Source organism: Numida meleagris, chromosome 1 (genome assembly GCF_002078875.1).
Source record: "Numida meleagris isolate 19003 breed g44 Domestic line chromosome 1, NumMel1.0, whole genome shotgun sequence".
NCBI lineage: Eukaryota > Metazoa > Chordata > Aves > Galliformes > Numididae > Numida > Numida meleagris.
Window position 1 is genome coordinate 24572823 of NC_034409.1, and position 24193 is coordinate 24597015.

A 24193-nucleotide genomic window follows, 5' to 3' on the forward strand; every position below is an offset into this window, starting at 1 on the left:
TTTTTTTTTTTATGACAACTGTTACATGTGAGATTTGTCACAAGGTAACCTTTATATATCTTCACATTAAAAACATGGAACAAATTGTTGAGGGCAAAATCGGTCATTTTTAAGATGCTCATTGTGGACTTGTGGCAATTGGTTGTTTAACGCTGGTATCAGATAATAACATGATCGTAGCCATTAGGTTCAGCAGGACTCTGGAAAATTTATTCCTTTTCTGGATGCTGCTAGCTTTCCAATTTGTTCTAATTGTGTTCATAGGTGTAAGAGTTGCAATTTAGAAGAAGTACTCAAAGAGGCAATAAATATTTGTCAGGCTTAATAACAGTATTATATGATATTTTTTCTTCTTCACTTATTTTATTACGGACTGTATAATATCTTGGGCTTCTAGGCTGGTGGCAGAATGCCAGTGAGCTCTTTTCTGGCCCTATTTTTTCAGTTCTGATGTTCACTCAAACCCCTCAAATTTGATTTTCCACTTACTTCAGTTAGAAGCAGCATTAAAAATAGATAGTTCTGGGTTTGTCACCTTATAAGCAGGAACAATAGAGCCTGAGTCTCTGCATTTTACTGAGCTCTTTTACAGATAATGTAAAACTTACTTATTGATATCAGAGTTTACACTATTGCCCCATGCTAACACCATGTAACGGGTTTACCGTATTAAATAAATATGCCTTATATAGAGCTGCTCTATTGGATTTGTCTGTGTTCAGGACTTGCTTCATGGAAGAGGGAAAAATAATTTTAAGGAAGTGATAGAGGGTTTGTAGTTTAGTTTTCCATTTAGAAAGAAAACAAGATGTTTCCACATAAACATAATAGAGAAGGAAGGCTCCACTTAATAAATGAACTAACTCTATTTACACTTCATTCAAATAAGATGTAGTAACCATGCTGCTTGTATTGCACAATTTTTAGCTTGCATTGTCTGAACTCTGTGTGGACCTTTGTGGGGCTCAGGCATTTCCTTTCTTATGATTTTTAATAGCTTCCAGTTCATGGAACTTGGAGCATTAAGAAACTCCTGATCCTCATATTATTATTCTTTCTTTCACTTCAGGGTCAGTCACCCCCCGTAGAAGCCTTCAGCAGTATCCAAAGGACAAGTTGCTTAAGCCCTCTTTTCAGCATATGGACATCTCTTTAAAAGCATGCTGTCATGGATCCTCAGGAATTCCTCTTCCCTTGGTCCTGCAAGTGCAGTTGAGAGTTACTCAAGATGAGGCCTATGAAAGGCTCATAGGCAGCTGCCCCACTGCTGGAGGACTGACCACAAGAGAGCAGCCAGAAATCACAGCTTGAGCTTCAGGGAAATGTGACAACAAGCAAGCTAATTTGATCTCTCAGGTACTTGTCTGACCAGAAATGCTTGGACAAATAATTATTAATAATAATTACATAATAAGGGTGTTGATTACAGAACTTTCTCTTTTCTCAATGGAAGGCCTACAACTCACCGTGGCAGCTCTTCCTATGAGTGGGCATGTGCTGGAGCAGCAGTCCTTCAGTACTCACTGATTTAGGCAGTTTAAAATAGTCTTTCTGAATAATTATTACAGTCAATGCATCAGATATCCTTTTTGCTGTTGTCAACTCTATTTCCTTGTGAAAAATCAGTTATATAATGCATTGCATCTGAAGTGTGGGAACATTATGCTATAGGAAAAAAATGAGGATAATAGTTTCTGCATAGCCAGAAACTCAGTTTTAAATCATGTCACACAATGTAATAACAGGTAAAAATGATGCTGTATCAGAATTATTGATCTTCATGGCCAGTAGCATTTTTTATCCACTACTTGACTTCTGGAAGGAATAATTGCAAGTAGATGGACTGCTATTTAATCTTGTTCCAAGCCCAAGCTCAAGATCTGAATTAAAATTAGAGACAGGAATTATTATAGTTCCTAGAAGACTAAAACCTTAAAGAATTATTTTTGATGGTGACCCTATGACTGTATGTTGCATCAGTACTCAGACTTTAAGATTTGGTAAATGATGAAGCAAAGAAAACACGGAGCAGTTCTGTGTAAAAAGGGGGTTGTGAATGGCAAAGAAGAGTCAGAAAACTCCAGCCATGTTTCAGGCAGCAGGATTTCTGGTGTGGAAGAGCATCATGAGTTCCCAATCACCTTGTTATTCACAGCACATCAGCCTCTACAAACAGAGGGAGGAAGGGGTAACCTGAAGTCGTCTTAGAGAAGGGAGTAAGAGCAATGGTTGATATGAATAAGAGCACTGAGCTGGAACTACCTTTTTTCAGGGTAGCTTCTCTTAAGTATTCTGAGCTGCTTTGTGAAGACTTTTCTCTTATGTAGAAGGGAACATCCAGTGCCTAGATTGTCACAATCTTTTTTTCTCCTTCTGAACTTCCAGGAGTATTGTGCTTCTCCTCTGGAAATGATCCTTCTCCAGTAAGGCATTACGCATCACACTTTTCTTAGTGCCCGATAAAGAGCTGAAACAAGCTGTTTCTGACTAAGGTATTTTTAGTGTCTCACCAGTCACTGCTGTAATAGGCTTTTATGGCTCAGCATGAATTCCCTGCAGGTAGATACTGAAAGTCTAATTCAAAATTGCATAAAGACAACTGAAAGAAGTAACATAACATTTGCAAGCAGATCTACAATTGCTTTGTCCTGCAGGAATGCGACAAGAGGCCTAAGCTAAGAATACATTTGTTGAGTATGCTTATCTCAGCCTTTTGAGAGTAAAAGCAAATAAACAAAAGTATAAAAATAGATATAAAAGAGATAAAGTAAGAAATAAGGGAGATGAGGTCTCTTGTAGCCTAATAGAAAGCTATTAGTAGTAGCAGAAGGATGTCAGGTGCTGCTAAATATATCTTCAGTGCTAGATAGTTTATGAATGACCACTTCTTATCAGGCAACAAACCTAATGATTCTGGAGTTTAGTTTTTGTCTTGGGCCACATTTGGGTAGTTGCTGACATCAAGAAACAATGCTTGAAATGTCCAGGTGCAGCTAATCTAGTTTAAACAGAAACTAGCTTGCCAGTCATCTCCTTTTTTTCTCAGCAGATGCCTTTTTTTATTTAAATTTTGGAAGCAGCTACCAGCTAAGATAACTTCCAGAACCTGTTAGATTCCTAATGGACAAAACTGGTTAATCCAGAATTTGAACTCGTGATGCTATGGCACCTCCACTAAGAAGAGAGCAGGGCAATTGTGGATTCCTTACTCAGCCTGACTGCTCACTCCACTGCATTTGTTTTCCTTATAAGAGTCTCTGCTTCTGAAGAGTTAACAGGGTCTGGCATTGGCGATACTCCTGGCAATCTAAGCTCATTTTTCCCCTAAGTATACACATACTAAATCTATCACCCAGCCCTAGAGTATGTGTGCTGGTCAGCTGGGTGTCTGGTGCCCAGGATCTCCATGTCAGGCCAGGGCAGGAGAGAGTGGTGGTCTCTGAGTTGGTCTCTTTTCATGGTAGTTGAAGGTTCTGGTGTTTCTCCTTAATACTCTCTAGTCCCTTTCTGCCTTCAGCTCTGCAGCCAGAGGAGCTGGGCAGTCCAAGAAACAAGAGGAAAAAATGTCTCCATCCTTCCAAAGCAGAATTTTTTCAGGCTTCGTCTCCCACAAAAACGTTTGGATTATTAGCTTTTGTCTCCCAATTCAACAAAGCATTTCTTCTCTTAAAAAAAAATTTAATAATTTAAAGAAGAGACAGTCATGTGGATAGCCCTAGTTATTTTATTATTCCCCTTTTCAGGTCATACCTTGGTACACACCAGGGTACCTTGAACTGAGAATCAGAAGTATTAGGCTCTCTTGGAAATTGAGGCTGTTCCTCTCTCTGGACAGAGAGCCAACCCACAGAGAATTTAAATGACCTCTCTGGATCACAGTGAGAGCTTGGACGAGCTGCTCTGCAGCACTGTGTGAAAGCAGAAGCTTGAGCCAGGCAGTATTTGAGACATGGTATTGAGCTGTTTTGATCACCCTCCTATTCAGCTGACCTAATAGTGTTGGGAACAGATAGTTACTTCAGATATTGTCAGACAATAGGTACTGCAAGTCCATGCTCATAGCCTCAGAGAGGGAGAGGGAAAATGAGGAAATTGTGAGCAATTAAAATAGCAAATCTGTAATTGATATTTGTTAATATGCAGGCAGAAATACATTTTAATGGAGCTCACTGATAATATTCAGCAATAGTATCAGTCCAGGCTGCATCTGAAAAGCATTAGATCCATGTAAAAACAATGCTGATGTTGTGGAGCTTTTCTGTTTGCTTGTTTTTTCTTTTTTCTGGATACATTTTATTTGATGGGCTTATTACATAAGGAGATGTTGAATGTTAAATGTTTGATTTTTGTTCTTTAGTTTGTCACAAGAGGAAGAGTCACATACATGTAGCTGCTTACTAAAAAGATTTACTACAAAATATTGCATGCCACACTATTGCTTTTTTGAAGTTTGCATTCATTTTCATAAACATTTTTTAACTTGACAACCTGAAAATTGTGATGAGCACATCCCTTCTCATTTATTATGCAGTTTATGTATTTTTCATAGATATAGCTTTAAAATGTTTGTAATAACTCTTCAAAGCTGAACTTCAAAAATGAAAAGGAAGTTTGGAAACTGATAAATGTTCCGATGGATCTACTGGCTGAAAAATATTGTATTTGACCAAGTGGAGATGAAACAAAAAGCTGTAAAAAATAATACATAGAGCAATGTATTTAAATTCTTGCTATAAATTTAATAAGTATATCTGGCAAAATTCTTCTGGTAGATTTATTTGTCAGACATTTAACACTTTGCTACCTTAAAAATAGGTTCCACTATTGCAAAATGTATGGAAGTAAACAAGAGTCAATTATATTTCAATTTTATTGAAAAATAATTGCCAAGTGCCTTACACCCACTCTCTAGATGGTTCATAAAATCAAACATCTCTTCCCTTCTCACTCCAGCAGTGGATCCCAGCAGTCATCTTTTGAGGGGTGAGGAAACTTTTCTATTAAGATGTCATTTCTTACAAAATATACTATAATTGTATTTCAGTGACTGATCAGCAGCTCCGCATTATCTGAAATGACATTAAACAAAAGATATCAAATGAAAGTATGTTTTGAGAAGTACTGATTTTTGCTGTTCATTCCTTTCATGCTCATGAATTTGAAAAATGTAGCAACTTCCAGTGAGTCAGATTCTAGTATAAGGTAGGCAAGGTTCAACTGTGCTTCAAGAGCTAATTACTTTTGTACTGGAATAAGCTCAAAAGAAGGGAACAAAACACCAGGCTGCATGTAATTCTTTTAGTATTAATTCAGACTTTGCAGTTGTCCAGAAGGTTTGATTTGTCACAGTCAAGTCTTTCTATTCAAGCTTGAAGTGAAAAGTACAATCTTGTGTTTCTTACGGAACATAGCAGGATAGAAATGAATGCCGCTAATTCATCTCAAGCTTGGGTAGGAGGAGAAGTGGGCTTACTCCTCAGCTAAGTTATTTATATAAATAATACTGCTACCTCCCTCTTTGTGTGGTGTATTTCCTCTCTCAATCTGAAGTATTTTGCAAGAAGCTGAAAAATCTATACCTTGAGTTATAGATCCATGAGATAACTTGAGTTGGAAGGGACCCATGAGGATCACTGAGCCCAACTCCTGATCCCACATGGGGGTGAAGCACTAAATGTTCAGATAAAAGAGGACCAAGCCAGCTGCCTCCCCAAATCCCATAAATCCAGAAGTCTAAAAGAATCAGACCTGACTTCTTCCCAACTTAGAAACTTGCTCCCATCTCTAATTATACATCATAATTCAGTGCAGTCACTGGCATAATTGGCCATCTGTGTACTTTCATATGTGTGAAACAAACACTGGGAAAGGTTACACAGGGCTGGTGCCACTAATGCTCGTGGAGAGGTGAAGGAGGCTAAACTTCAGAGCTGGATTTGAGATCCATTTTGCAAATGAAATGTGATTTTTCATCTTGATTTTGAGAGTTATGAAAAGCCCAGATGACAGCAGAGCTGAATGGCAGGTGGAGAAGCAAGGGTGGGACCAGAAGGCTTGCAATTTGTTTCTGGGGAAAAACAATTGTGTTTCTCATAATTTCTGCTCAAGTTTGATTTACTTCTGGACATATTCCACTATTAATTAAATAGATGACAGTATTTCAGAGGCTGCTGCAGCTCTCTGTCCCCAGGTCTGGACAGTGGGGAGGTGATTCCATGCAGGAGCACGCAGACACAGCCAGCTTCAGGGATGGACGCAGTGCCTTACCTGGATTAATTCCAGTAGCTGGTCCCAGGTTCCTCAGTTTCCTCAGCTCCCTAGACATACTGTGCATGAAGGTTCACAATCTTGCTGGTACGCCCATCTCTTATCCTGCTTGCCTACACGTCCAGCTTGAAGCACACTGGCATTCACACATTCCTACTCAGAACAGAAGATCGCTATAAATAGGATTTAACCAGAATATCGGTTAGGCTGCGGTGATCTAGCACAGGGCGCAATCAGACAAGCGCACTGCCTGCTAACCCGTCTACACGTGGCTAGGCCCTTCTGTCCCTTCTTACCTCAGTTTTCCCCAGCTTGTTTCTCCCCAATCTATTTCGACCCCTTCCTTTTTCCCACCTTTGTCCCATCCCCTAAGTATCCCATAAGTCTCATACATTTCCAGAATCTCCCTAAAACTTATCATAGTAAATTTCATGCAATAGACAAATACTCGTCCTAGCATCCCACAGTGTAGGGTTGTAGGCAACCACCCCTGGCAGCTTCTGAGGTGTTTGGGGGAGATGGTTTAGCTGGATAACTCACCTCAGTGGTTTTGCACCAGACGCAGTGGGTGAGCACTCCTTTGGGCAGGCTCAGGAGCAGCCAATTCAGTGTGCTCTATTTTCCCCATTACTGGGTTGCCAGGGCTCCTCTGCCTCATTGTTCATCTACTCCTTGCCAGCCCTTTGTGGTCTCAGTGATTAGCCTTTAATCACATAGACTGAACATCACCTCTACAGCTGTCTGTGCCAGAAAGGCCAGGAGTGTCTGATAATGAACTGGGTGTGAAGATGATAGCAATCCTATGGTGCTGCAGAACTGGAGAGAGCTGGTCTTCTTTTATAATTGGTTTTGACATTCTGCCAAATAAAGCGCTGGGGAGAGTATATATTCCTGGGGAGGTATTTTCTCGATCCTGCAGTGCAGGGTAGAAACAACCCTGCTTACAGTGTAACAGTGTCATTGCTCTGCCAGGTCCCAGATCTCAGGTGGGTTAGAGACGTCTTACCCAAATTCCAAACTGGATTCATACATTATGCCAGTGAAATACCTTCTACTGCTTCACAAGCATTGGGTGCACAGCAGGACTCTGCCCAGCCCCATGCAGCCAGGAACTGCTGGCTCTGAGCTCCCTCGTTAGCTTAAAGCCACCCAACAGAAGGCAATAGTGGCATCAGTGCTGTGATGTGCCCAGTGCCAGACTGAAGCCCAGAATACCCTCAGGGATGGGGAAAGAGAAGCATGGGAAAGTGCTGCTGTCCTTGAAAGGTAAGCAGGATTCTCAAGGAAATCCCTTCTCTTTGGACACCACTGCTGTTTTCCCCTGCACTAATCTTCAGTGAAAACTTTAATGAATGGAAAAATACCAAACTGGAACAATTTTTTATTTATTTTTTTTTCTCATGCCACTGTGGAGTACTGGTATATAAAAGCAAATTATTAATTAGAAATTCACAGGGTTGGTGCGATGGTGCAACTCTCAAGGGATGATATGCAAAAGATGTAGCTTACAAACCAAGATGGGTTTTCAAAAGATCTTTTGGAAATCATTTCAAAATGAGTCCATTAGTGACTCACTAGTAACACTGAGTAAAATTGTTCTTAAAACACTGAACAACTTGCTTACGGCAGAGTATTCTTCTTGAGAGGCATTACAGAATTTAATATTCAGAGATTATTCATTTATTATTGTCTTCTTTTACCTAAGTTGGCATTTTAATGATTTTTTTAATTACAATATTTATTTCATCTATTTTAACACTATAATATACAGTGTAGGCTCTATCTCTTTAACATAAATTTGAACCATGTGAAGGCTTTTTCCTTAAAGAAAATCCACATCTTGACCGATACAAGAGACATAATAAAAGCACATGGCCCTACTCAGTGTTTGTGGATGTCTGGGTGTCCTTTGGATACGGAAGAGATGGGCTTTGCCTGGAGGTACACTAGTTTCTGCTATACCTGTGTTTGAGATAGCTCCTAGTAATCCTGGGACACTGCAGGTACAATGACAAGTTGCACTGCCCATGCATGCTTGCACAGAGCAGTAGGAAATGGCAATCCAGGGTTGTTACCAGAGTGGTAAAGAGGGGCCTCACCTTCCCTTCTTCCAGTACAGACAGCCCAGGGTGCTCTGCCAGAGCAGGTCAGCAGCCTGCACTGAAACACTGTGCCTGTGGATCTCAGTAACCCCAGTTCTTATGCATCCATCTTGCCCATATGCAGGAATATTGTGTCTGGGAGGTTCTTTATTCTGCAGCATGCCAAGGTTTTGTGTACAGTCAGCTCCTCTCCAGACCACTCATTACTTTTTCCTTAAATGTTGCCTTTTTATTTAGAATTTTACTTTACATCGTGCCAGCTGGAGGTTTAAATATTTCTCCAGAAACTGGATCATGAAGCCAATGCACCTGGTGGTGAATAAATCAAGGCTGCAGAGCTGTCACTCTGCCACGTGCATTGCCACTTAACTGAGTGATTGTACAGATATAACATCAGAGCTGGGTGAACAGTCTAAACACATGCTTATAAATAATAATCTGAGTCCCAAGCAGTGTTCTAAGTTTATGACAACTTCAAATTCACATCTAAATGAAGACAGGCTATTAAATTACACATTGGGTCTAAAGGGATGTTTCAGCTGGCAGTAAATTTCAAGAGTTCAATGTGATGATGGCAATGAGAATTTGCCATTTGCATTCCACTTCATTCTCTTGTCCAGAGCTAAACTCAGCAACGCAAGAGTTACTCCACCAACAAAGCCTGGATAACCAGTTCTTTGTTACAAAACACTCTCAGGCTCTGCACATAGGAAACATTCTGCAAACCAATTTGAAAATCATTTTGAATAATGAGCGTATCTGAGGATGCCGCAATCTGCCTGCACACATTTCTCAACTGGAGGAAGAGGTGAAAGACAACCATTTAAACATGAGGGATTAAACAATGATGATTTAACTTGCTTGGTGATGTGTATCTCTGTGAAGCTTTAGGTATGGCTCCACTGCTGACTTTGTACCCTGACAGACATAACGATGGATTAAATTTGGGCAGCTGAAGTTTTTCTCGTTGTTAAGGCAGGCATGTGTGATCTGCTTTGTGAATCAGCACTTACAGTGATAAAACTCTCAAAACAGTGCATGAGGATAAACCAAAATGAGAACTCACCTACCTCCATTTTTTAGCTGAGAACTGCAGTGGATGAGAAGCTGCTGCCTGGCGGCAATTGTGGCCACCACAGAGAGGGTAAGTGAGGTCAAAAACTTCCAGTAAACTCTCTTGCCTCAAGTATGGTTGAAGCCCTTTTTTTTCTCAGCTGTTGCTCCTACTCTTCCATCCACCCACCCACACGGTCTTCTCACCAGCTGGCACAAGTGCATATGTATAAACTTGAGGCCAAGAATTGTGGGTTTTTTGCATTGGTGATTCACCCACCTTGCAGTGAGGTTGCAGGCTCAATCACACCGGTGCTGGTAACTCCCTACCTGCCTTCCCACAATTCTTTCAGTATGCAGAAGCACAGGAAAATTCACTGAGGAAATGGTATCAAACCAAAATTCTCTATATGTCTGTAGCAAGAACAGCAGCCTGGTGCAAGTGCTGCCAAGAGCCATACACAATGTATGAGATGTAGAAATGACCCCACTGAGGCTAGTCTAATGCAGGAGCTCAAAACTGAGCGGCTTCTTGGCCCTGCAGTCAAGATACCCACAAACTTTGGCATTATCTACTTGAAGATCTTGCTTTTTGTACAGGTGGGCAAGATGGTAATCAACCCTTCTGAGATGAGGAGCCCACCTGCCTCTCAACACTTACCTTGGTACGAAGAGCTGCATTCTGCCCTCCTGGCCTCCTTCTGAAGCTTGTGGCTGTGGGGGAGTCACCACCACAGTTCCAGCTGCTAACTCATGTCCCAAAGGCACTGAATTGTCTTCTAGCAATGTTTTTGTCTCCTCGTTGACACAAAGAGGGTACAGATAAGCAGGTGTCTGAAGCACCTCCATACCTAAACTAAATCAACGTGCATCTCCCACAGCTCTGTCCCTTCTTTCCCAGCAGCCATTTGTCAGATCTTTATAAATAGCAGTCTTCTAAAAGAAAACAGGGAGATATAAATTCAGAGAAAAAAAAAATCAGGCTGAAAACCCTTTCATAACTGACACTCCCACAGAGAGGTAAGAACAAAAGAAGAAAGGCCAGGACAAAACATCTCCGAGTGGTGCCAGGGAGATGGAGGAGGGAGACACATGCCTACATTTTCTACTGCTGAGCAACCAGGAAAAAAACCCATATCATATATAATTGGTATAAAGCACTTGGGGTTTTGTATTTTTTTTCCTGTTGTTTTTGCTTTCAATCTAAAAAATGTAAAGTTGGAATATATTTGCAGGAAACTTGAAAGCTGTGACACAGATCTACAGAAGAAATACCTACAGAATATAGTTTAGGAATTTTTTTTTTTTTTTTAATTTCTGTTCAAAAAGTTAATAAGTTTATCTAGTAAGCAAAGGAAAAAAGATGAATATACAAAGAATGGAAATAGTCCAAACAGTTCATTGAGTTTATGATCTACAAAATCCTCTACTAATATAAGCCAGATTTCTCATCTTTCAAACAGTGCTGGCAAGTGACATCCCACCCTACACAGCTTGCATGTTGCAATCACTGTAAGAAGAGCTGTCTCATACCAAGATTGTGCTTGATGTCCTCTACTTCCTTCTGTCTATTTTTCCTGAATAGATAACGTCTGAGAAGATAACAAATTATCTGTGTATATTCAATAGAAGATGTAGAGTTTTTCTTTGCATAGTGTGTATTGTGTCATTCTGTTATTTGTACATCATAACAGCATAACCCAGGCCTTGAGTATATATCAGTACTTTCTTGCATACTTGTACCACTTAAGAAGATTAAATACATTTATTTAGGACATATCATTTGTCTGAACTATGCTACAACCTCTACAATAACAGACTGCACAGCTTTTCCAAACAGTATTTTCCAAGTTCCACAGCCCATTGAATCTATTTTTTGCCACAAAATGTAATATGAGTCATCAGCTGCAGCCTTGTCATTTCTACCACAGACACGGGACAGCTGACATCTCCATCTTCCCAACAGTCTTTTATGTATTTCCCTGTATTCCAATGCTGTCATTATATAGTTCCCCATTTTCTTCCTTTATTTTCTTCCCTTCCAACTCTTCAAATTTTCTAACCCCTTTATTATTCTTACTGTTTGCCCCAAATGAGACACAAGACCACCTCTTTCTGGAAGAATAGAACCTGTTGCAAGACACAGCTGAGCTGCCCAGCAATGGACCTTTCAAAGAGGAGAAAGGACATTCCTCCATGCTTATTGCAGTTCATATATGTGCTTCACATTCTCAGCGTGGTGTTTGCCCACTTCTCATCATTAATATAATTCTCTGATTACAACCAATACTGTCTTCTCTGATTACAACCGATACTGTTGATCACCCATCAACTTCTATCTTAAAACTACAGAATACAAAAGGACTGACTACCACAAAGAGTAACCCTCACAGCCTACGTGGAGAACTTGGCATACCAAGCATCAAGACTTGCAAAATACATTGTAATCCCAGATGTCAGATGTGGTAAGACAGAAAGGCAACCAGACAAGCCAATGTTCAGCTTTGTTCTCCCCTAGATTATGGTACTTTGAGCTATTAGGGCTACTATTCATGAAACTATTGAAAAAAACGTAAGGTAGATTCAGATATTCAGCACCAGGATTTTGGGGTGGAAAACAGGAGGGGGATGCTTACTGCTTGCTGTGGCATCATTCTTAGAAACCTGAATACAAGATTAAAGAAACGGGTTCCATGAAGAACATTATAAGTAATAGTGCCTGCCTATAAGTTATACCCTTGCATGTAAACAAGTGTGAGAAAGCTCTCACGTGAGGAGTTGAAATTGAGACTGGAACTGACCACACAACCTGTAAATAATGTCTCTGGAAAATAGGAAAAAACTCAAGACAAATCACTCAGAAAACTGATTTTTAAGCATCACTGGAAAGGCCAAAGCTGAGAAAGTGAAAAGCTGACAAGTAAACTAGTAAGAAGGTTTTAATTGTAGAGTTTGGATGTATCACAAAAAGGGAAAAAAAAAAAAAACAACAAAGCAGCATGTGCAGTGCATGCAGTCATTCCCACTCCAGAGGCTGTTTGCACATAGAATTTCCCCGAGAGTACAGAGGCAGCTTGCCACAGAGAGAGTTGCTACTCAGCAGCTGTGCCTTTCCTGACATATATTCAATGATTTGGAACAGGAGAGTCTGATTCAGAAAAAAGCATGAATAATTTGAATTTTATTATGCACAGACTGCTAAACACTGATTCATGATAAAACATCATTATCAATCGTCAGTACTGTGATAGTGACTTACGACCCAGCCAGAACCAGTATAGTTGTCTTGGATAAGTCAAAAAGAGATGGTGCAGCCTAGAAGTGCACAAGATCCTACTGAAAAATAGAGGAGTAGAGAAAAAGATTGATAAGGGTGCGACTATGTGACATATAAGTTTTGAAATGTACATCATAAACTCTGTACTTTCCTCACATAGATTTCAAGCAAGGCCTCAATAAATCCTACCAGTCAGTAGCTAGGTGATAGCATATTGTTATCATACGTGGGCATATTGTCTTGGAACCTTTGTCAAAGGACAAATTGTGTTCAAACCCATATAGCCTGCATGGTTGTTGCTTTACACAGCTGAAGTCCGAAATGGCAAAGGGAGAGCATGCTGACTTGGATGGGAGCACGTAGGACAAAATCTTGAAATGTAGCTGCTTTTGTACTAGAAGTCTTAATCAAAATAACTACTTGATCAACAGTACTCCGTACTCCCACTGTGTTCCAAGAATTTAGTGGTGTGTATTCTTAAGGTCTTTTGGGACGAGCAAAAAAATTATTCTTAACCAGGTCATTTCTCATTTTCCAGTTGCTGGAAGCAAAGCAAAAAATGCTTAAAATTTAGAAAATGACTAATGGGGTTACTGTGCATTTTTGGCATTGGTGATTTTCTTATGATTAACGACTTTTCTGTTTCCCCAGCCTATAGTATCATAAATTAATATCACAAAGAGAAATATTAAAAACCAACCCCTATGGGAGAATTAACAAGTAAACTAAAGCAGCATACTATTAACATACCAGACGTTCTGCACAGGCCATCACAAATCAGGCCGGAATTATTAGCTAAGATATAGCACCACGTGAATGCGCATCTATTGTGCCTGTTCCCACAAATTCATGTAACACTTTCAACAAATGAATCTTCCTTGAATCAGGAGCACAGAGCAGAGACAGATGACTGGGGGAACAGTTTTCCCTAAGTTAACCCGTCTTAACAGTAAGGTGTGTAGGGCAGAATTTACCTGAGGCTATTTCTGTTACTTTGTTGACATCAAGAAATTATCATTCCATCTTTGAGGCATACATGGCAATATGTACCTTTTCTGTAGCCAGTGTTCTAGTTTTTTTGTAAAGCTTTCACTGTGCCTTGATTTCTGCCTCCATTTAGACAAAAATACAGTTCTTTCTCTGATTTTATCTCTTTTTGAATACTGCATTCTGCTGTTGAAAAAAAGATGCACACCTACACAAGTTTTTGGTGAGGCTAGGTCTGCTACATTCTTTAACCAGCTTGCTCCTGGACTTTCATTATTCTTGTCAGAGTCTAGATGGTTTGAGCATGGTCATTATCATGGAGCTATCTTTCAAGTTCTTCACAAACATTTTCATTCCTTATTTTGACTTTCCTCCTCTTTCTGCAATTCTTCATCTTCTACAGCACAATTACATGGCCAAGATTTAAAGTAATGAAAAGGCAAACAAATCATGGTTGTTACAGCAATTAAACCCAAAAATAACCAATTTGCTCACTTTTCCTTTGCAAATGCATTTCAGAGACTGCTTTAGGGACTCCCCATGTGCAAGAATGGTTGTTCTAGGTATTTTTGTTTTTACGTAGAAGATGTATTTTTTCAAAGAAAATATATTTGACATTTTGCAACAGGTGAAAGTTAAGATTACGCCAATAAAATGATGGTGCTTTTCACAGAATGAAGTACCACATGTTTGTGATGAAAGCTTCAAAGAATGAAACCTCTGGAGCCACAGGTATAATACAGAAATAGGCATTTGGGAGTAGAAAGTGCTTCTTGTTACCTACAGCCAGAGTGCACGCTTATGTGAAAAGTGTCTTTATCGAGGCCTGTTCAACTACAGACACAGGTATTGAACAGTGATCATTCTTCACAACCTTCCCAATCTTAATTTTTAATAGAATTTGTGTGTTTTTGTGAGAAGACTCCCATGCTAGTGTTCATAAGACAAATAGGATTTGCATTTCAGTTAATACTGAAAAGCTCACAACTACATGGCAAGAGTGCATCTTCTTGCTTTAGCTCACTTGGGATCTCATCTGTGCTCCTTAGCACAGGGTCACCAGTTGGTCAGTCAGGAACTTCTTCAGCGTTCAGAGAATGTTTCCCCATTAACAATCCTTAAAGTATGAAGACTTGCTATAATTTTAACTAAAATCTGCTTTTTCACTTTTCTGAGAAGCTGTAACACCACCAAAAGTGCATTAACAATATGGTGTGGAAATTTAAAGTATCTCCTGCAGGCTACTTAGCAAAGCTGCCCAGCTTTGGCTGACATTATTCAAAAGGACACCTTCATTCCTGAATCATGCACACAACTGGGCACTCCAGCTCTTCACCACCTCTTGAACTGATTTTTCAATGCAATGATTTTCCAGTTTTATCCTACTTTTGGTTCAGTGTAAAAGCACCTGCTTATTTCTTTGCCCATATCAAGCTGTTTGCTGTGTACTTTTTGTCTGTTCACAATCTTGTGTAACAACATAGGATTCTACAGAATTTATTCTGTGAAAACTGAAAATGGCCTCATCAGTAAAAATAAGTGTTTAGACCATAAGTCTTTATAGTCCTAGCTTAACTGGTGGTTACACTGGGAGAAAGAGAGCAAAGCAATACACAGGCTGGTGAGAGCAAACACCTGAATAAACGAGGAGGTGATCTGCCACTTGTACTGGAGGCCTTCCTCCAAAGCCAAGGGCTGCTAGGCCTGGGAAGTAAAACTTCAGAGCATCACTATGCAGTTTATAACTAAAGGAGGGGCCACGGGTTTTACCTGATCAGGGGAAGAAACACAGAGGCTGTGTAAGAGTGCTTTGCAGCCACCCTGAGCTACAGCTAAGGTAAGTGAGTATACACAGCCTATTTGGAGACCTGTTTTCTCAGGAAATAATACTTAGAGACAGTTGGCTGGTTTTGATTGCTCTTGTAATTACACATGGAGAGAATAGAATTGCAAGCACTGAAAATAACTCAGCCCTGCTAAGGTAATCACTGTTAGTGCAGCTCTGTGGGTTGGTTAATCAGGTGACTTTGCTCAGAGGTATGTGATGGCGAGTGAGGTGAGATCTGATGAGAGAGGTCTCAGAGGCTGGACTCTGTTTCCTGCAAGGGAGGCTGGACCATGGTAAAGTCCTCTTTCTTCATCCCTAGTGTAGCATGGGTGCTTGCAATTTTGTTGCCAGAAAACCAGACTACTTCTAAGCAGTCCTAAAATGATGGGAGCGAGGCATAGCCTGGCTTACATATAATGGCTTGCTCCTTGACCTCTTATCATGTCAGGAGGACATTTACTCATCGGGCTGCAAATGGAGGCAGCATACGCATCCATCACTGTGGTAGGTGACATTAGGATCCACCCAGGGCAAGTAGGAAATGCTGAGGTTGCAACCAACCTCCTTGCTAATAGATAGGCACTAGGTGTGTGCTATTGCTTGACTATTTGATATTCCTTGAGTTTCAAGATTGTCAAAAGTCATCTCTAGTCTGTGTCCAGCCACCTTCTTGCATTGTCATAGTGTTGCATTACCATAACACAGTTTCTTTTTGTTTCTCTGAAAGAAGATATTCCCAAGGTGAGCTGAGCCAGACAAAATTATTCCTTTCTAGGGAAGCCTAAGAGTGATTCCTCTGCACATTATTAGCCATGTGAAACTGCAGACAGGCAGTCCTGGGCACGCACTACAACCAAGGCCATCTGTGGTATCTCTGCACCACAGGGAGCAATGCAACTAAGTCTGGGCTAACATTTATAGAAACAAATCCCTATTTCTCCTTATTCCACTGTATCATGTAGCTCATCTTGAAAAAGGGCTGATGTCCAGATGTGACAGAGATTTGCTAGATAAGTAAGGATTGGCCTGTTTTTGAGGAAGTTAGAGGAATGAGAAGTACGACTGACCTGATAATTGTGGCAGATATTTCTTGTTGCAGGGCTTGTTCCGTAGACAATAGCATTTTGACTAAAGCAAATAAGCGGAGTTATTATGGCTTTGTTCTGTTTTCCATTTTGCTGATAGGTGCTGCAGTGTATTGTGCAGGTAAACACAGTAAAATAAAAGCTGGATACATGCGTAATTTGTCTGCCTCTGTACTTGAGAGAAGCAGGTTCACACTAGAGAAGAACATCAACGAAATTGTTTTCTCTTGTGGAACTCAGTTTCATCAAAGCCCAACACACTGCAAACCTGCCCATTTTCACAGAATATCATTTACATGGGAAAATTTCCAGGAGCATCCCTTGAAACAAACCATTTCAATTCAAAAATTTAAAATGACCTTTCAAACAATTTCAGAAATTTACTAGTATTAACATATTTTTCCTGCAGAGTTTTCTATTTGTTTATCAAAATATGATTTTAAAGAAGCCAAAACTGGAGCAGAACATGTTTCCACTAAAATGACTGATGTAATTGTATGAATTTCCTCTAGAGAGAGTTTCAAACTTTTTGAAGGGAGGAAACATTTCTAGCTCAGGAATAAGTTAAAATTTCAGGATTCCATAGTCTTCCCTGAGTCAGTTTTGTATCTCAGATGGTGAAGCACAAGAAAATACTTATTCCTAAATGGAATAGGATCCACAAGATGGCCCTTGTTTGAAGTAGCTATTTGACACTGTAGAAGAAAGATAGCTGGCACAAGTGTGCTCTGCCAGCTATTTAGGTATTCATCTCAGTACTCCCCTGTTGAGCCACATCTGATAAAGCAAATCTACATGCAACCTGCCATGGCTGCTGGTGCACGAATAATCAGAAGGAAGAATGACATGAATATGAGCATCTTGGTCCATAAAGTGCAGCAGCCTGAGCAAAGCACATGTTCCTGCACTGCAGACAAGGCTGCTCCCAGGTACTCCTATAAATCACAAAAGTAAAGGCTTATGTTTCTGATTCTTTTGTGCCAAGTACTGAGTATCAAAGCACTACATTCACATCAAGACAACATATCTCAAGACAAGAATGCCATGCTAAACAAGGAAAAATGTAACTGCCTGAGCTATCAGTTGACCCTGATAGTATAGACCTGATGAAGCTTTTCACTGGGAGGTTTTATACTTACAGCCACTCTAAGAAAATAATTCAGAATGGTGTTTTCAGAAAAGAATTAGGCTGCAGTTTCTCATTTTGTTTCTCTCTAGGTGCCATACATATAGTCTATGTAGGAACTATAAACATTAACAACAGCTCTGTATGTCTTTGTTCAAAAGTCAGGTTGGACTAAGAGCAATTCCATCGAGAAGATTTCATTTATTTTACATGCAGGGTGGTGTTTGAGCAGAAGGCTGCAATTAATGACTGCATTAATAGGCTTAGCACAAACAAAGTACATGTACTTTCCTCTCCATTTGCAGAGCATCTGGTAGAAAAATTAACTGACCTTCTGTGATTCCTATGTATTGTCAGTGAGCATAGTATCAGTCTGTCACTTCCTTATGTCTTCTGAAAGCAAGGCAGATCTACTTATTTGTAGTCATTAGCTCTTATTTGGAAGGCAAGGGTAACACCAAGATCACATCGACAGTATTCAATACCTGATTATCAGATTTCTGCAAACTTCAGGTTAAGTTTAATATTAAAAAGAATGTCAAAGCTCAGAAAGAATTTAATGACTGTTCAGTTTAATCTTTGCAGATTCTTCTTGTGAGCAGATACTGTTGTTTAGTGAGAATCTGAGATTGTTTATCAGCGACAACAACAGAATGAAGTAGAAAGTAGCTCTATAGCAACTCTTAAAGTTATGACCTCATCCAAAATTTTAATCAAAGCAGCAAACACTGCTTAGAACGCTCTCTCTGTAAGTCAGTTGGAATGGTGAAGTCCTGGTTCTGTCGTAGAAAATCATTCACAAGGGGTTTCTTATAAATCTTGTTTGTTGACGTGTATATATACTAATCAGGTAAGCAGATTCCTCACTCACTCCAGCCACGTGAAACTCTTCAGTAACCGGAGAATTAACTTTCTCTGGAGCCGATAAAAGCATTACTATGAAAAAAAAGAACAATAAAATACGCATGGCTTCCAGCAATTTAAATACATCACCGACATGTTTACAGGAAAGGTAGCACCCACAGACCAGTTCCAGGGACCAGCTTGGTCACAGAAGAAGCTGATGTGTTACTGGGAAATGATTATTTGAGTAAAGACAATTTCCAAATGAAGATTAAACTTTAAAAACTTAAAAATGTTTGTCATGTACAATCACTTCACTTTGTAGCTGCCAAAAAGAATATATTTCTCTGTGATTTCTGGAAGACAACCAAATAACTGGACTGTTAACTTTTGTGATCAGTTGGCCTTGAGATGTCAACTTTATGTTTCTCCCAGACTTCGTTAATTTGTGTATATTATTTCCTGGAATAAAAGATATTTAAACCCATCATTTTCATCAAAGTACAGGTCTCATCAGTTGGGCCCTCATTCACTTCAGTGATGTTAGTATGAATCAGTTTTTTTAACTCCTCCAAAAGGAACTTATTTACATCAGTATGAAACCAGTGTAGCTGAGAAAAGGGCAGAACTCCTATTCAGGTGAGAACTTTCTGTATCAGAACAGTTACTCTGCCCTTTTGCTAAAATCTGAATGCAATGTCTTCCAAAATTCAAGTAAAGGATGACCTTTTTTGCATGCCTCTAGTCTGAATCTCTAGGTTCCATCTATTTCATATTTTCAAACTTTTCTAGTTTATGGGAAGAGAATGTCTACATTAAGCTTTCTTTTCATTTGTTGATCTATTTTCTTTCCTGATTATTTTTTTTTTCTCTTGCTCCTTGTTCCTTCTTCTTCTTAAATAAGAAAAGTGTGAGTCTGATACAACTCTTTACTTTAAGTGTCTGATATTTTTAGGAAGAAGTCTACATCTGTGAGACTCAACAAAATCATAAGAAGCAATCCTAAATCACTGACAGTTAAGAAGACATGAGTATTAAGCCAACATCAGAAGCAAACCCAGGGCAGAGGAAATGGGGAAGACTAAACTGTAGGAGGGAGCATCAGGATCTGATTCCAGTGTTAGAAACAGAGACTGAAATTATTTTAAGGATCCTCGGGGCCTTTATTTGAGTCCAAATGGCACAGAAGAGCCTGCGCCAATGTTATTACACTCTATTATTCTCCAAATAGGGCAACAATATGCATATTTCCTATTGCAAATAATCCCTGGCCTGTGCTGGTTCCTGAACCATACCTGGGAGAACTTCAAAATCTATGAGCTGCTTATGAGTTCTGGTTTATGCAGACTGGTGCAAGAGACTGCTCTAAGGAAACAGCAGTGCAGAGAGCCAAGTTTGTGTCTAAGAATGTTTCCTGGTGCTGCTTCTTCTGCTTCTTTTATTGCTGCTGATGTAGCCAAAGTTCTGAAGCAAAGGAAGCATCTGAAGTTAATGACCTACCTCTATCTACCAATACCTGTCCATCTCTATAAGACTAGGGCAGGAGATAAGCAACAGATAAGAAGGTGTTTATTGCTTAGTAACAGGTCTGGACTCCCAGTATGTATTAGATTCTGTTAGAGGGATCATCTGAAATACAAAAGGACAGGTACAAAGTCTCTGATACATTCTTCATCTGTATCAGTGTGATTACCAACCACTAAGGTTGAGTGTATCTGATCAACAAGGAATGACACAGTCATCATAGCTGTGTTTCCCCACATGGGCAGACAAATCACTCTTACAGAACTTGGCAGATGTTGCAGGAAGGCTTCACACCTCAGCATTGGCAAGAGGAGGAAGGACATACTGGACATACTGGAGGTTGCTTCTCTCAGCTGGGGAGCAAGGCTGTGGTTTTGTGACACAGAGGTTTTGGAATCATCTGGGGAGCATGTAGACCTGCAAGCCATTGTCTGAGTGCAGTATTTGATGGAGGGAAATGAGCAGCAGCAGAACAAGGTTATCTTGAGCTGGTATGGCTGCCAAGCACTCTGTGCCATGAAACCATTGTCTAAGCTTGCTGGATGGCAGGGACCATTGCAGTCATCCCATCTGTCCAGCAAATAAAGAATTCAAAATTTTAGTTCTATTTAAAAAACAAAAACAAAAACAAAGAGGGTCAAGAAGTGTGTGAAACCACACTTTTATTGCAGAGTACAAAGTGTACAACTGCTGCCCTCATCTCAGTAGGCTGCGCGCAGGAGACAGGGCAAAGCTCGACAATCCTGGGGCTGTGCTGTCTGCAGTCTTGGCTAGTAGCCATCCAAATGAGTCATCCTTCCTTTCTCATTCAATGGAGGTTCATCTCTGCCCTCTTTTGCCATTGCCAGCTTCTCCATGCCACCATTTCCTTCCCTTACCATCACATCAGCTGTTGGCCTGTATGCAGAGCTGCTCTACACCACAGTCAACAGCTCATTCCTAAGCAACCTCAACATCTTCTGCTTTGTGCAGGCAGTCTGCACATTTTAATGACTTCTGCATTCATTCAGCAGTTCATATTACATTTCACTTAGTCCCCTGGAGATACTATATGAGGAACAGTCTAAGTAGCATCCTCTAAAATCCTACTTTTATCTGCAGTCACGTGGGATTTTAACTAACAGCTGGCACTGGAACAGCAAACAGATTTTTTTAAAGAATTTTGAGATAAAATTATCAAAGTAATGTAGAAATGAAACAAGGCACGAGGGTCAAAACAATAAATGTCAGCAAGGTGAATATGAACTGCCAAGCAAGCCATTTGTAGAGAGGAAGGGCTAGAACACGCGAGCCTATGAATTGTGAAGGGAACACACAGATCCCTCTGGAAGGGAACTCCCTCTCTTTCCAGAATGGAAAGTGAATAAGTATTGGATCATGTTACTTCGAGAGATGGTGGAATCTCCATCTCTGGAGGTTTTCAGCACTCAGCTGGGGAAGACCCTGAGCAACCTGCTATAACTTCAGCCTGGCCCTGTTTTGAAGAGTTGATCAGATGAGGTGACCTGTGAGGTCCCTTTCAACCTAAATTATTCTAAGCTCAACCTGATGAGTGGATCTCCAGTCTCCCAACTACCTAATGACTCTGCAGGTACTGAGATGCTGACCACTTCTCAGAGCTGTGCCACCATTCCCCATGCCTGTATACAACAGCCCCTCTCCCAGTACTGACTCTGCTCACTTCTGCGCATTGGGCAGCAAGTTTCCACATCAGAGAACCTGTGTTCAGCAGCAGGCCAGCAAATTAGGGGTTATTTGGCTGCTATCATCTTCCGTTGCTGAGATCTCAGAGCTCTGGGTGGGTAAACCCAGAACACATTTCAAGAACATCCCCAAGCACAGTGTGCATCTCTGCAATGCCCAAGAGGCATCACGGGGTGAGGAAATTCCCAGCTCTCCTTGCTGTGTGCTTGGGCTGTCTCAAGGCGCAGTGGGTCCCAGCTGTCAGTGGGAAGGCTGCTCTGTCAACTTACCCCTTCGCTTCAAGGCAGCCTCCTCTGCAGGACAGACCCCAAAGACCAGTGTGCCTTGCAGCTTGTCAGTCAGCCAGCAAATGGTTCATTCCTGCACAGAGCCTGAAGCCATTCTGGATGGCAGGCAGCAGAAGAAAATGCCTTGCTCACCACTACAGTTGCTGTCAACAGCCACAGCACTGGCTAAACATGTCATACAGTGTGAAGGTTATTTTCAGAGGTGAAGAAACAGATCTTATCTACAGTGATGAGATTTTTTAGCAAATTTTTGTTAATTAGGATTTGTTTCAGACCTCAAACACTTGAAAAGAAGAAAGGAATAAAGGGTAAAACCAGAAAAATCACAGGTTAATAAGCAAATCAAAGAAGCAAACACATGAAAGGTTAGGGTGGGGGCAGAAGATGAAAAATATATTATTATCTGTTCCAGATCCTTCAAGCAGAATCTTGCACTGTATTAATCCTTGTAGGCTTTTACATCAGCCAGCTTTTAAATTCCTTCTGTGATAATGATAAGCCACCTCACTTGGCAGTGCACTGCACTGCCTCACTGTTCTCCCAGATCAGCTGGAAAAAGCAGGAGAAACCAAAAAGCCAGGGTTTCCAGACACACAGCATGCTCTTAAAGGGCAAATCCTGGCACAGAAAGCAATGCTGCCTGAGTGCTAAGCACAATGCAGATCTCCGGGGGCTGCTTGTGCAGCCATGTGCCCCACACTAACACCACAGACAGCAGTTAGCTGCTTCCCCAAAGCACCGTCAGCACGGTACATGTGCCACATGCAGGGTCAGGTCCCAGCACCTCCCACAATCCCCTGCCCTCGGCCAAATGGAGCAGCGGTGCCTATGATGCATTTAGAGAGGTGGCTTCTAATTCATATCACAGTCCTGTGAATTCAGTCTTTTCCTATGAGCTGGCAATCATTCGTATTTTCTAAGAAAAGCCAGATATTTAATGAATTTGTTGAAGAATATGTTGCATAAAAATGCATCCCACTTCAAAGGCCTTACTCCAGATTAATACTTCTATAGCTGAAAGCAGAATTTAGTCCCTTGTTATTATCTCTGAAGGAAGATTAAGGCTCAAGATGCAAGTAGTTTCAGTTTAGTAAAAAGGGCAGGACAGAGCAAGTATGCTTCCAGTCAAGTATTTTCCATAGGAGACCAAGGAACCAAAGCCCTTTCATGTTGCTGTCTGGGCTATATATGTCTCTCAAAGTTTTGTCCTAACCTCTAATAAAACAGTCATTAGACAATCAATGTCCTTGAATTTCAGGTTCAGTTTTGTGTACAGTGATAATCACCTTTTTAAAATTCCTGGTTTAAACACAATAATACTGATATGAAAATGTTTTTTTTACCAATGAAGTGCATTGCCTTCCTGCTTTAGAATATGTTTTACTTACACAGGCACACTGATATGAGGTATAGATATTTTTCCCTTGATACAGCTGATGCAATTCAAATCTTTTAGTGAAATAGAACTGAGCCATTTTTCTAACCCTGTGTATCCCCTCAATCAGTGTGAGGAGGAGGAAGCATATGAGTCACTAGAAATATGTTTTCACCCTCCAGAGGAATTAGATTTAGGAGGCCTAAAAGTGTGCTCGGTTTCAATATAGTGTCATATTCTGGACTGGCAATTTATTTAAAGAAGCTGTCTAAGCTCAAACACTTTTCTAATGCCATAAGGCCAGAATGAAGTAGACCTATTCTTTGTTCCTTTTCTGATCATTTCACAGTGGTCATCTCTCTTATCTGTATCAAATCAAAATCAGGGGAAAAAAAATGTAAATCTAAGGCAAAAATTAATGATTTTGTTGCTATTGACTGGATGGAGCTTTGGGAAGGGACAGATTCTTATGACGGAATTGCTAAATTTTCCAGCACTGATGAATAACGTACAACACACTTAGCTGCGATATCTACACATTACCATGGCCTGCATTTTATGTAATAATGTTTCATTTGCAAGTCCTTCTGGAGAATGTTTCCTTTTTTTCTTTTTTTTTTGAGAACTGAACTTAATAGAGTAGCCTAAGAAGAAAGTAGGAATGATGAGAAGAAAAAAGAAAGGATATTCTGAGGAAGTTTTAGTTTAGCCATAGCAAATATAATAAAGTAAACT

The 24193-nt window shown here is 40.3% G+C and overlaps 2 long non-coding RNA genes across 4 annotated transcripts in view; one reads left to right on the forward strand and one right to left on the reverse strand.

The window, feature by feature from the left end:
- LOC110392580 overlaps nt 1-19654 on the forward strand; it is a 60238-nt gene extending 40584 nt beyond the window's left edge. Inside the window, exons 2-5 of one of the 3 annotated variants that reach the window (XR_002434493.1) lie at nt 1070-1356; nt 9453-9513; nt 10023-15523; nt 19524-19654. This is a non-coding gene — a long non-coding RNA (uncharacterized LOC110392580). Of the gene's footprint in view, nt 1-1069; nt 5122-9452; nt 9514-10022; nt 15524-19523 lie in introns of those variants that run through there. The other 2 variants (XR_002434492.1, XR_002434491.1) reach the window with 2 other exon arrangements.
- On the reverse strand, nt 4936-9978 carry LOC110392581. The gene is made up of 3 exons (XR_002434494.1): nt 9440-9978; nt 6268-6420; nt 4936-5069 (listed from the first exon to the last, which is right to left on the reverse strand). It is a non-coding gene; the product is annotated as an uncharacterized LOC110392581 (long non-coding RNA).